This window comes from Notechis scutatus, chromosome 3, assembly GCF_049901735.1.
Source record: "Notechis scutatus isolate UNSWTSFEM ecotype Mainland chromosome 3, rNotScu1.2, whole genome shotgun sequence".
In the NCBI taxonomy this organism is placed as follows: Eukaryota; Metazoa; Chordata; class Lepidosauria; order Squamata; family Elapidae; genus Notechis; species Notechis scutatus.
In genome coordinates this window covers 42,960,806-42,973,738 of record NC_142011.1, presented here as the reverse complement: position 1 = coordinate 42,973,738, position 12,933 = coordinate 42,960,806, and positions in this window count along the sequence as shown.

The window sequence follows — 12,933 nt, the reverse complement described above, 5'->3', positions numbered from 1 at the left end:
AAAGGCGTTAAGAGTTGTTAACCTAATCTTATGTAGCTTTTTCTCTGGTAATATTACACTACTAACTAGAGCATACAAAACATTTGCTAGACCAATACTCGAATACAGCTCATCAATCTGGAACCCACATTATGTATCTGATATTAACACAGTTGAGAAAGTCCTGAAATATTTCACAAAAAGAGTTCTCTACTCCTCTACTCGTAGCAGAATACCTTATGCCACCAGACTTGAAATTCTAGACCTAGAAAATCTAGAACTATGCCGCCTTCAGTCCAATCTAAGTATAGTACATAAAATCATACATTGCAATGTCCTACCTGTCAATGAATACTTCAGCTTCAACCATAACAATACAAGAGCAAACAATAGATACAAACTCAAGGTTAATCGCACCAAACTTGATTGCAGGAAATATGACTTCAGCAGCAGAGTGGTCAATGTCTGGAATACTCTATCTCAGTGGTCCCCAACCTTTTTTGTACCAGGGACCAGCTTCAAGCAGAAACACTTTTTCAAGGATGGGGGGGGAGTCCGAGTTTGGTGGTTTGCTTGCAGACGTTTCATTACCTGACTAGGTAACATCTGATGTTGTTACCTAGTCGGGTAATAAAACGTCTGCCAGTAAACCACCAAGTTCAGGGAGCGCCAATGTCTCCTCATTGCAACCCTGAGCGACAGATATTCTCTTCTATTGGGACATTTAAAACGGAGGGTTTCAGCTGCAGATTCAGGAACTGCGCCGGGCTGAGGAGCGCCTTCAAAACTGAGCGCTGGGCTGCGGCGGCCCACGGCTCTCGGCCCTGCCTCCCTCAGCCCCATCCCTCAGGTGTCTCCCTCCCTCCCTCAGGTGTCTGCCTCGTTCCTCTCTCAGTCGCTCTCTCGCTCCTCCACCAGCCCAGGAAGAAACTGCTTCAAAGAAGCTGGCAGCATGGCTTTTCCTGTCGCCGCAGCTCCTCCGAAGCGCCAGTTCACCCTCACCCGCCACCCGCGCAGTTCAATCCAGTGCTCCGTTCTGCCTGCCTGCCTGCCTTCGTTTCTGGTTGTTTGGGAGCAGCTTCGGCTGATAAAAAGAGGCGAATAGTTATTATTCTCAGCCGAAGCTGCTCCCAAACAACCAGAAACGAAGGCAGGCAGGCAGGCAGGCAGAACAGAGCACTGGATTGAACCACGGGCGGCTGGGTGGGGGTGAACGGGCACTTCGGAGGAGCTGCGCTGACAGGAAAAGCCACCCTGCCGGCTTCTTTGAAGCAGTTTCTTCCTGGGCTGGTGGAGGAGCGAGAGAGCGACTGAGAGAGGAACGAGGTGAGAGGAAACCGAAGCCGCTGAGCCAGAGAGCAGGACAGGCTTTGGTTGCTTCCTCCCTCCCCTTCTTTCATTTGTGTCCTTGATCCCTGATCCCAGCAGCATTCACCGAAGGCGAAGAAAGCCGCCTTTTTTATTTTTATTTTCTTTGTGGCCCGGTACGAAGTGATCCACGGACCAGTACCGGTCCGCGGCCCGGTGGTTGGGGACCCCTGCTCTATCTGACTCTGTGGTTTCTTCCCCAAACCCCAAAAACTTTAACCTTAGACTTTCTACTATTGACCTCACCCCTTTCCTAAGAGGTCTGTAGGGGGGTGTGCATAAGTGCACCAACGTGCCTACCGTCCCTGTCCTATTGTTTCTTTTATTTTTCTTTTATGTATCCATGTATTCATAACTGTTTTTACTTATTCCTATTATCTTGCAAGCAATTGACAAACCAAATAAAAAAATAAAAAAATAAATAAGTAATATTTCAACAAAGGTAGTCAAGAACAAAGCTGGAGAGTGCAAGTAGATAAAGGCTCAACATTGTCTCCAGGAGGTAATTTGTGAAATCTTTCCAGTGATGCCAATGACATATTTTTTTGGAGGATTCAATAAAATAGACCAGCCATGTCAGTGAGATTTGAGGGACTTTCCTGTTATCACACAATCGAAACCTGGCTTTATTCTAAGCATGATGATGCTATCTTTCTGATTTGAAGACTACTTTTGGAAGCCAATATACCACAAACATACTTGAAGGTAGCCTCTGTGCTGACAGTTTCCTGACTTCTTTTCTTTTTCCTTTGCTTTATTTTGACCTGGCAACATGGTATTTAGGAATAGTGGAAGTCAGGGATAAACTGTAAGCTGCTTTAGTCTTAAATTCCCTAATGTATATTTGCAAAAGCCATATACCTCCTCAGTATCAATCTTTCCATTCCTTTTCCTAGCTCCTACCCATCTAGTGATTCAAAAGCTTGCAAATGCAAGTAGATAAATAGGTACCACTTTGGTGGGAAACTAACAGTATTCCGTGTGTCTTTGGCATATAGTCATGCTGGCCATATGGTCCATAAAAATGTCTTCCGGTAATGCTAACAGAGTTAACAGATAATCAGAATTGAAAGGAAGCTTATAGGTCATCTAGTCCAACCCCCACCCACCCAAGCGGGAGACCCTACACCATTTCTGACAAATGGCAGTCCAATCTCTTCTTGAAGGTCTCAAGTGATGGCGCTCCCACAACTTCCGAAGGAAAGCTGTTCCATTCTCACTGTCAGAAACTTTTTCCTTATTTCCGGGTGAAACCTCTCCTTGTTCAGTTTCCATCCATTATTCCTTGTCTGGCCTACAGGTGCTTTAGAAAATAGCGTGACCCCTTCCTCTCTGTGGCAGCCCCTTAAATATTGGAACACTGCTATCATGTCTCCCCTGGTCCTTCTCCTCACCAGACTAGCCATGCCCAGTTCCTGTAACCATTCTTCATATGTTTTAGCCTCCAGTCCCCTAATCATCCTGGTTGCTCTTTTCTGTACTTTTTCTAGAGTCTCAACATCTTTTTTATAATGTGGTGAACAAAATTGGATGCAGTACTCTAGGTATGGTCTTACTAAGGCTTTATAGAGTGGTATTAGTACCTCACTTGATCTTGATTGTATCCCTCTGTTAATGCAATTTAGGATTGCATTAGTTTTTTTGGCTGCTGCTGCACACTGCTGGCTCATATTTAGCTGGTTGTCCACTAAGACTCCAAGATCCTTCTCACAGTTACTGCTATTGAGCCTGGTTTCACCCAGTCTATATGTGTACTTTTGGTTTTTTGTTGCCTAAGTGTAGGACTTTACTTTTCTCTACATTGAATTTCATCTTGTTAGATATGGTCCAGTGTTCTAGTCTGTCAAGATCCATCTGGATCTTGAGCCTATCTTCTTGGGTGTTAGCTATTCTTGCCAACTTAGTATCATCTGCAAATTTGGTAAGTTCCCCTTCTTTTCCCTTAAGTCATTAATGAAGATATTGAAGAGTACTGGTCCTAAGACAGAACCTTGTGGCACCCCACTGCTTACTTCCCTCCATGTAGACTTAGACCCATTAAGGACTATTCGTTGAGTACAGTTTGTCAGCCAGTTGCGAGTCCATCTAGTGGTGGTGCTATCTATTCCACTTTTTTCTAGCTTACTAAGAACTAGGTTGTGGTCTACTTTGTCGAATGTCTTACTGAAATCTAAATATATTATGTCCACAGTATTTTGCTGGTCTACTCATTTAGTCACTATGTTGAAGAATGAAATAAGATTGGTTTGGCGTGATCTGTTCTTAACAAACCTGTGCTGACTGATAGTTATTCCTTTATTTGTTTCTAGATGTTGGCAGATCTGTTTTTTTTAAAATCTCTTTCCAGGTATTGATGTTAGGCTGATTGGTCTATAGTTTCCTGGGTCTGTTTTGTTTTTCCTTTTTTGAAGATGGGAACCACATCAGCTCTTTTCCAGTCCTCTGTTAGTTCCTGGGTGCTCCAGGATTTTTGAAAGATATGGTGCAGTGGTTCTGAGATGACCTCTGCCAGCTCCTTTAAAACTCTGGGATGTAATCCATCAGGCCCCGGTGATTTGTGTTCATCAAGATCATACAGGTGTTATTTTACTATTTTTTGCTTATTTTAACTTTTATTTCTGGTCTGTCTTTTACAGTTATGTTTTTGGTGGGTTGAGCTATAGTTTCTTTTTGCGTGAAGACAGAGGCAAAGAATGAGTTAAGCAGTTCTGCTTTCTCTCTGTTTCCCGTTACTTCCTTGCCATCTTCTCTCTTCAGTGGACCAACTGTTTCCTTGATTTTTTTTCTTGTTATTATATGTTGGAAGAAACTTTTTTTTTAATTATCTTTGACTTTTGTTGCAAGTCTTTGTTCATTCTGAGCCTTTGCTTTCCTGACTTTGTCTTTGCAGATGCTGAAATGCTGAAACAAAGATGAGCACCATGCCCTAAAGTTGGACATGACTAGACAGGGAAACTTTTATCTTTACCTTTTGGTTGTAATTGATTAAAAAAGGAAGAAAAAATTCCAGTTTATGATATTCAGTTATCAGTTAATAGGCTGAAATTTGCTATAAGTGGGTCTAACTGGTTCTAACTCCTGGGCCCACGAGTGAAATACTAGAAATGTGGTTACCCTGTTTATCAATTTATAATCAATTGTTTCTCTACTTATTAATAATTCCTGTAATCTCAACAGATTCACACAACTTTAAGTGCTTGAATTTCTCCTTTGGCTTAGCAGTTCCCTTTTAGTACAATATGGAGTAATAGCAAAGATACTCAGTATAGGTTTAATCACAAATACGGAAACAGCAAGCAAGCAATTTTGAATTGATATATTAAAATCATAAAACAAAAATATTTATGTGAGTTGGCCAAACTGACGTTGTCTTGCTCCTTTGCCAACCTGATACCAATCTGTTTTGCCACATTCTGTCTAGATTGTCTGTTCCTATCCATAGGTTTTGCATGAGATCAGAGAGTTGTTCTGGAATTCCTATTTGTATAAGTGCATTCCATGTTGTTATGATTGAAACAAGCAAAATTAAAAATATATACTCAATGAAGTATGTATTGATTTCTTTTTAGTATTCTTTGGCTTATTCAATTATTCAACATGCAGCAGCAGTAATATATCTTGTTCCTTATTTTTTTCTGAAACCAATTGAATACCTGACAGTTTTCTTTCCATGTAGACTTCTATTTTGCTTTGCATGATTCTAAGCATTTGTTTTTATATGAAATATTGTACAATAGTTTGCATACTTTCTTAAGAATTATTTCTTTGGTATTTATATGTTGCCTAGCCTCTTCCAATCACTTGGCCACTATGTCATTCTCCAGATATGCTGGCATAGTTTGATTTGAATCTTACTGATTCATCTTCAGCTTGTTGTATTTCTTCATATTCCATTCATCCATGTACCTTCCAACTTGGCAATGTCTAACATTGTTATCTGGCAATCTGGCAATGTTATTATCTAACTTCATATTTTAATACTAAAGATTCTTGCAAGTAGGGAATATCTTCTAAAGTATTATAGATGTTGACATTTCTACTATAGAATTTCAGTATACTTCCATGTTTATTTGATTTTCTTTGAATCAGTTATTGTCTGTCCACTGGTATCCTTTTTAGCTAATTTGAGATTTAAACCCCCTTTTATGCTCAGATATAATTTTTTGTAAAAATTTCCTTGCTTTTCTCTGTATGTTTCTATCTTTAGTTTTTATTCAGATTGTATTATAATATGGCATCTTGTCTCTTCTAACGGGTTTCTAAAATCATCTGTTTTGTAGTATTTCTTTCTTGGTTGACTTTTCTTGAAAATTCTCGCTATCTCTTCTGACATCCTGTTCGTTTCTTGCTCTTTTTCAGTCTCTTTTTAAATTAACTGTAACAAATTCTTTCATTTTATTCAAAATCAAAGTACTGGTTCCATATCAATGAGTTTCAGAACTTCAAAAGGATTCATATTCTCTTTGAAAATGGTGGATATGTGCTCAGTATCAGTTATTATCTGTTCTACAGTCAGTTCTTGGCCAAATCTTTATGGTTATACTTAAGTTCTTCTATCACCTTGTACCAATCACAAAATACATTTATTTATGCACATTACTTCCAATGATGGCCATATATGCATTGTTTTGGTTGCTGGAAGATTTTTTTTCTTGACAACCTGGAATTGAATGAAGAATTGACAGAAACCATTCTCCTGCTTCATTATGGTGTTCTAAGCCATAAAATATAATTACATTTACCTCCTTCCTCCTTAATATTTTCAAATATGGCATTCTAGTTACAACCATAAGCAGCACATCTTGCTTGCAAGTTCTTAAGATTGAATGTGACCATATAATTTGTCAAACTTTTTTTCTTCTACATCAATGATTAAAACATAGACTTGGATAGCTGTCCTACAAAAAAAATTCCCATGACATCAATTGTTATTATAATTGATTATATTGTATGCAGGTGTTTTCTTTGCTATAGATTTCTTTACTATGAAAGCAACAACATTCCTTCTTAGGTCTTCCTCAGTAGCATGCTAAGTGTCCTTTTACCTGATCCCTCATCTATTGTAGCACTATATCATCTATCAATTTGTATTAGCTGTAATTTCTTTGTAAAATAGAGGAACAATTTACCAATGCCTTCATGCATGCAATATGAAATGTTGTCTTTACTATTGTCCCAAAAGTGATAAACTGTATCCTGCTTCTTCATACATTGTTGTGATCCAATATTCTGTAAATGCTTGCTTGCTTTATCTAGACAGCTGGGATGATTTTTGTGCCCCGGGTGATATATCCACTTCATACATTCCTGGTGATTTTTGTTCATCCCTTTCACAAATACTTCCACTACCAGCCTAAGGAAATAACATAGTTGTCAGGTTTCCAAGTAATACAGCCATAGCAGACAAAACTCCGAGGCAGGTAGATTCCTTAAATAATAGTTTTATTGGATATATCATATTGGCACAGATCTGGCAAAAACCAATTGTGAAGGTACCCACGGTTTTCACCTGATTATAAGTGAAAGTTTTTCCCTTTCCTCAAACAATCAGTCACATGATTGATCCAATCACAGTGCCATTCGGTTACCTGGTAACATCACTCCTCCCTTCTCAGACTTGGTTTCCAGGAGAAAGTACTTTGTTTTGACTACAAAATGCCAGATATGTCTCTTCCCCCTTCCCTATCACTCAGCTCCAGTGTGGCAACACTGAAGTTCCAAAATGGTTTCAGTCAGGTCAGCAACCTAATGCTAGAAACTGCTTTCTTTCTTGCTTTCTTTGTTGCTTGCTTTGTTTCCCAACAAGCACAAATATAATATTAATACATGCTATTCTAGGATGGGTGAAGATACAGAAACATATTATGTCATTGCTATCTTTAATTATTCACACATACCTCATACATTGTGTGTATGTGAAAGAGAGAGGGATATATATATATATATTTAAAACTCTAAACAGGAACAGTCTGATAAAATAAGGCTATGCATGTATCTGAAATAATGACATAATTCAGAACTTGCACTAAAATAAGCAAGCACTTATATACTATTCATTAAAGCATCTGGTCTTTCTTCAGGCTTCCATATAAATATGTGCCTGATTTAAGACTTACCCTGAATTTAAGAGGCAGCTTAATACAACAGACAAATATAGCAAAAGCAGTGAGGTCACTTTGTGATAGGTACTTTCTTAGGCCGAATCCTGAGTTTTAGTGAGCCTGAAACAAGCAGGAAACTCCCACAATCCCAACCTCCTGGATCTAGCATGCTCCAAAATAAGGTCAACCAGAAGTATCAAAATCTGCATGTCACTCAGATCAAAGCTGTATATCTTTGTAAATGTGCGCAGTGTCAATGCATGCACACAAAAGCTGTGATCATAGCAATGCTCTCACCTTCTTTCAGATTTGATCCCCATGCTGCTGGACCATGGAAGTAAATTGGAGTGGAGACATTTTTGTGTGCTGGTGGAAAATTATAAAGATTTTCATACTAACCTTGTGATAAAGAGAAAGGAAAACTATTTGCTTCAAGGCAGATTGTCATTCAGTGTACTATTTTGTTCTATTTTGTTATACTGTAAGAAAAGTTCTTGGCGGAATTCCTTAGTTTCACTTTCCAAAAGTTTGAAGCTAAATATAATTCTGTTGTTATAGATAAAGTAGACTTTAAATGAAAAGGACCTATTATCATCAGGTTCTGAGGTTTTAACAAAATTAAATTGACTTGCCAATATGAACAAGAAAAGCCACAAGCAAGCAAAAAAGCCAAAAGGTTAAAATATAATAGTAGATCACTTCACTGACCTTGGCTTTTAGCTGCCTGACCCTAATTAGCAATTGGATTGTAGCTGAAGGAAATGGCAAGATTTTCTCGACCATGCAAATTCCAAGCAGAGTTTTATAATTTGCCATTTGGTTTCAGAACAGATATATCTGTATGAAAGGAAAGAAATGTAAATGTCCTTGAAGGGATATGTACATATTTAGCTGTTTTCACAAGAGGTCTCTTAAATAAAGAGGGCTGATTTCTCATTACTCAATATAATGAAAAATCTATATATATAGTTTAAAAACAATTTATGTATTAACTTACATTAAAATGTGATATATTCCTAAGTGGGTGGTAGAAGGAACAGTATTAAAAGTATTTTTAAAGATTTCTTAATATCCCTACCCTAATTAAAATCAAGTAAGCTCTTTCTTGTTGATTTTGGGAATATGAATTTGAGTGGGATTATTGCTTTGTCCTGGGTGCCATGGGTTTTGTGTTGTGGTTGTATGCTTGTACAACAGAAATGATAGATAGATAGATAGATAGATAGATAGATAGATAGATAGATAGATAGATAGATAGATAGATAGATAGATAGATAGATAGGCAGGCAGGCAGGCAGGCAGGCAGGCAGGCAGGCAGGCAGGCAGGCAGGCAGGCAGGCAGGCAGGCAGGCAGGCAGGCAGGCAAACCAGGAAACATGAAGGATGGATATAAAACTGAAAAGTTTAAGAGATAGTGAGCACCTATTGTACTTTCCAGACCATGTGAGCTAAAAACCAACTTTTGTTTGAAGAGAATTGTATATTATCCTAGCTTCAAAAGGACTTTCTGTAGTTCAAAGAATTAGACTAGGATTTGAACTGTTCACATTTGTCCCTGGAAATAACTTTCTAATTGGATTGTTCATTTAAATTTATTAGCTAACTAACTCTAGTGAATTCTAGGCAGTGTACAAAATAAGGTGGGGGGGGGGGGACATATCAACAGCTAAAGATAATCAAACAGACATTCCAGACTAAAATAATGGGTTTTTTTTTAAAAAAAGATGTATTCCTCTCTTTTGTCAGACCCTACATATATAACTTTAATATTCTTCAGCAGCAAAATTTAATATTGATTTTGATATGATATACTATATGGACATCACTTTGAAGGAAGAGAATAAAAATTGCTTAAATTTGATTTTTTTTTTTTTTTACCATACATTGATCAAGAATGCATGATATCACTCGCTACCCATATCCATCTCACCTTGTTCTGTTACACATTAAAAGTGGTGTTTTCTGACTTGTGCTGCTTCAGATCTGGCTGTCTAGTTACCTGTTCCTCGTATCATTCCAACTAGCTACTGTATACTTTGGTAGAAATGCCTACTCCTCTCCAATCACTAATTGCTGCTCTCTGAGGCCAATTTGTTTTCCTTTCCCTTTTTAGAAATTTATGATAAAACAATGAACAAAGAGGCATCTAATTAAAAAATAAATAAACATGGCAAAGAGTGTACTCTTTTCCTTTTCTAGTCCAAGTAACAGGAGTAAGCAAGATTTTTGTTTCTTTTTTAATCAGAGGGTGAATCCACTAATAAGGGCTAATGATAAAAGTGTCTAGACAGAGTCTCAAGCATTTCTTGGGTCAAAGCATTTCTTAAACTAACTTCATTTCTTTCTGGCTTATGCACAAGATGCAATTAGAATAAGGATAACAAAAATGTGGAAGAAAATGTGGAAGGGTCTGGAGTGAGGGGAGGGTCTGGAGTGAGGGGATCCTGCCGAGATCCAGGAATCCCGTTTTGGGCAGCTTCCCTTTGTTGGGTAAGGCGAGCGATCGGGCGAACTGCTGGGACCAAGACAAAAAAATTACAAATTCTTCAGCCGCCTGCATAGGAGAAAGCTGCCTAGTGAAGTTGTTTAAAAACTTGAGGGACATGACGGGCAGCGAGGGAGAAAAAAGTCGGAGGAGACGCCGCTGCCGCTGCCGCTGCTACCGCTTCGCTCTGGAGGGAGAGGGAGGAAAGCCCGAGGAGCAATGGCCAGGAGGATCGCTGGGCGAGAGTGCTCCAACTGTGGCTTTTTCCCTCGACTTCGAGAGTTTTCCCCTCGACTGCTGAGTGGGAATCTGACTGGAGAAGACGCTGCTACTGCTGCTGCTGCCGCTGCTGCTGCTTCGCTCCGGAGAGAGAGGGAGGAGAGCCCGGGGAGCGCCGGCCGGGAGGATCGCTGAGCGAGAGCGCTCCAGCTGTGGCTTTTTCCCTCGACTTCGAGAGTTCGCCAAATTGCTGGTCCGGACTCCATCTTTTGGAAGGGTAAACATAAACAAATAGTTTCCTGTGAGCTGTTCAATTTGTCTCTGCTGAATCAAAGTCAGCTTGCAAAAAAAAAAAAAAAGGAGAGAAGTTTAGTTGATTTCCTCTGTTCTTAGAAGTGAAGCCCTTTCCTTCACTCGGATAAAAACCCTTTGAACATTGTGTTACAACTTCCTGATTACAGAGTAATAGCGATCTGCTATTCAAAGAGCAATAAATTCCTCTCATTCAATCAACTACAGCTGCTAGTAAAACAATTAACCCGTTCCTTGCAGACTCTTAATACTACCTCATTACTTTAATCAAACACTGATTAATTCACTACCTCAAAACTTTCAACTTTTCTACCTCAGCACCTATATCAACGATTAGATAATCAATTTCTATAAAATATTTTATTAATGGTTTAATTGATTTATTGTTTTAATTGATTAGTGTGATTAGAGTGTTTAGTACAAATAGTGTGATTACTGACTAGTTTAAAAGATCAAAATTCATGTAATTTAATTGAATAGTAAAATCAATGATTTAGTGAATTTAAATGAACAGTGTGATTAATGATTAATGTAATTAATTGATTAGTGATTAGAGTAATTAGTTGCTCAGGAATATTATCTGACTTGATCAGGCTGATTGTTGCTCAGGAATATTATCTGACTTGAGAGATTACTGCAATTGATTGTTTGATGTAATATTGTCTATATAGATTACCCAAAATTGTTCCTTTAATTTATTCAATCAACGTATTATTTTAACAAACCTACCATGCCAAAAAGAAAATCCTACGCCAAGCCACAACCTAAAGAGAAGATAATCCCCACCAATGAACCACAAGACTCCTGCACATGCCTTAAATGCTACAAAAATCTAAAGGATAATGAAAACTCCATCAAATGTTCTCTGTGTAAAAAATACGCTCATCATGACTGCTTGGGATTACCTGAGCAAATGATTCAATACCTAGAATCATCCAATGAGTTTCCATATTTCTGCAAATCATGCAGACCCAAACTGGATCTGTCTGAAAGAATTGATACCATCGAAACCATTGAAACATCCCCTACCATCGAAACCATTGAAACATCCCTTAACACCATAGTAGCATCCCTGGACGCCGTAAAAGAAAGAATATCCAACCTTGAAAAAAAAGACACAACGCAAAAACCTGAACATCCAATAGCTACAAACCACATCTCTACCCAACAACCACAATCCGATCCAAAACCCAATCCACAAATAAACACAACCCAGACAAATATTGATATCCCAATCCTCATCAGAGAAGCCGTTGAGCGTGAACGGAAACGTCCAAACGCCATCTTATTTGGTCTAGAGGACATCAATGCCAATGATGACATCACAACTGTCCGAAACATCATCAGAGATTATCAAGCATCAACCATCTCCGCTGATGAAATACTTGACATTTCCCGCATCGACCGAGAGCTCAAAAATAGAGACGGTTCTGTGGCCCCACGCTTGTGCAGGGTCATTTGCAAAAATGAATCAAGCAAACGCAAATTCATTTATACTATAAACTCACTCGCCAAAACCAACACCAACCATAAGAACCTCCGTTGCCGCCCTGATCTAACCATACAGCAACGTGCCCGCCTCCGTGCACTCCGCATTGAACTCAAAAACCGTCTAGACAATGGAGAGAAGGACCTGTACATTGACTACCATGCTGACTGTATCAAAAGTAAGCCACGCAACCCAATACTCAGCTTCTACCCTCAACCACAACCCTACCTCAACCGATCCACCATCACCCAAGACTAGGCACGCACGCCCCCAACTACCTCAATTCCAACTACTGCCGGCCTTAAATGCAAACTACTCAATGCAAGAAGCCTCATGAATAAAATACCTGAATTTCTCATCCTCCTAAATATGGCTAACTTCGACATTATATTTGTCTGTGAAACATGGCTCAATGCATCTCTCCCCGACTCCATTACCACAGTAAGAGACTATCATGTTTACCGATCAGATCGTGAAAATCGTCGAGGAGGTGGTGTTGCTATATTCTATAAAAAATCCTTACATCTAAAAAATATCCAAGTTACCCAGGAGCTTGCTCTTCCTGAGACCATCATCTGTGAACTATCCTTAAATATCACAATTCGATTCTTACTATGTTACAGAGCACCTGATTATGACATCAAACATGTAAACAAGCTAAATACATTACTAACATGGGCTGCATCCTGCCCATACCCTTTTATCTTTCTTGGTGATTTCAATCTACCTCATATTGACTAGACAATCTACCTCATAATGATTGTACAACTGAAATCATACACACAACCTTCTACAATGCTATTACAAATCTGGGACTGGAACAACTAGTAACCAACAACACTAGACTAAACAACTGCCTCGATCTCATCTTCTGCAATAGTTTGAATTTAATTTACGGAATACAAACTAAAGAACCCTTTTCCAGTAGTGACCACAATATGATTGACTTTTGTCTCAACATACGTCCACACAAAAATCAC